General features: G+C 62.1%; 1 protein-coding gene across 1 annotated transcript in view; it reads left to right on the top strand.

Annotated features, from left to right (window-relative positions):
• The window catches only part of SORCS2 (sortilin related VPS10 domain containing receptor 2), a 72,483-nt gene that overhangs the window by 2,007 nt on the left and 68,868 nt on the right, over positions 1 to 1,608 (top strand). The gene's annotated exons all lie outside the window — the stretch shown is intronic.

Genomic DNA, 1,608 nt, shown 5'->3' with positions numbered 1-1,608 from the left:
CCAATAAATTCATCCATGATGTGAGCTACACAGGAAGGAAGGAAGGAGGGAGGGAGGGAGGGAGGGAGGGAAGGAAGGAAGGAGGAAGGAAGGAGGAAGGAAGGACCGACCAAACCAGGCACTTGACTTTCTTTAGGGGGGTCTCACTCTGCCACTCCCGCCTCAGAATGAACATGCTGGTCACACCGAGCTCTGCCATTACTGGCTTCCGTCTTCATCGTTTGAGGCCCGGTGACGCCCCCTCGGGGAAGCCCCCAGCCCAAGGCCAGGCCGAGGGTGAGGCCAGCGAGGCTGTAGGGCGCACGACTGGGGAGACACCCTCAGGCCCACACGCCTCCCGTCCCTCTCCACTGCCTTTGAGACTCCTCAGCCCCATGGCCTGGACCCAAAGAGGTGCTTGGAGACGCCCACTGAACTCAGCCGACCCAGACTTCTTTGACGGAAGATGCTGCACTAACGAACCGTGTTGTCGTGCCCCGGGTGCCGAGCTGAGGCTGTCACTCACACTGCGTCATTTTACCCTTCCGGTGGCCTCCGTGGGAGGAATTCCCTCCTTCGTTTTACTGACAAGGAGACCGAGGCTCAGAGACGTGCAGTAACTCGGCCGAGGGCGCACAGCACCGGGGGGTCCTGGCCGGTGAGGACCGGAGACCAGCGCCGTGTGCCCGCAGAGCCTGCACCGTCCACGCGTGCTCCCGCTGCGGGCCGCATTCTGCACAGGCAGCGTGACTGCCCGGGGCTGTCACCAGTGTCCCCATTCTGCAGATCGTCACGGCGCCGGAGCCCACTTTAAACAAGACGCAAGCTCCCTGGGCCTCCTGTCTCCAACTGGCAAATAAAACGGGGGTGAAGACAGCACCTCCTCCTGGGGGCCAGCAGGAGCGAAGTCCTGAGGGCCTGAGGTGCTCTCCCGGGGGCTGGTTATTTCGTTTCGTCAGGGTGGGGGGAGGGAGATGGAGGCCAGGGTCGGCCACGTGCTCAGGGTCACACAGCTAGTGGGCGCAGGGCTGAAAACCAGCAGGAGCTGCATCGCGAAGCAGCCCTTCAACTGGAGGGAGCTCAGGATCACCGGGGCCTTCGAGCAAACGCCAAGTCCGATCCAGTGGGTCGGGGCCAGTATGCGCTTCTGGCGGGACCCCGTGATGCGGGGCCCAGAGTTTACTGGCGGAAGGCTGGGGAGCGATTGGGGGGCTTCAGGGTGCGTGCCCTCGGCCGCTGCAGGGGGACCTGGGCGTGGTTCAGTGCTCTGCGGCTGAAATCCGTGTCCTCGTCACAGAGGAGCCCTGTGTCTGCGTTTGTCCTGGGCCTCACCAGTGACACGGCCTGTCCGGGGTCTTGGGCTTAGACGGGTCTGTCGACTCTTTTTCTCTAAGCGTCGTCTCTGATTTCAATGCGTCCAGCCTCGTGGGCCCCCAGAAACCAGCGCAGCCACCACACGCTTCCCCTGAAATAGTAAGCGGTAAAAATACACCACTCGAAATAGTCCGTTCCCAGCTTGGAAGCGCGGTCTGCCAGCCCCCACTCGGCGCCTGCTCACTGATTCGGATTTTTTTGCTCTAATGTCTCTTCTGCTGCCAGCACCTCTTCCTCCCCCCACCTTTCCTGGCT

The sequence above is a fragment of the Pteropus vampyrus genome, unplaced genomic scaffold (genome assembly GCF_000151845.1).
Source record: "Pteropus vampyrus isolate Shadow unplaced genomic scaffold, Pvam_2.0 Scaffold589, whole genome shotgun sequence".
Taxonomy (NCBI): domain Eukaryota; kingdom Metazoa; phylum Chordata; class Mammalia; order Chiroptera; family Pteropodidae; genus Pteropus; species Pteropus vampyrus.
Note: the sequence above shows the minus strand (reverse complement) of the source record. Positions and strands in the feature narration are given on the sequence as shown.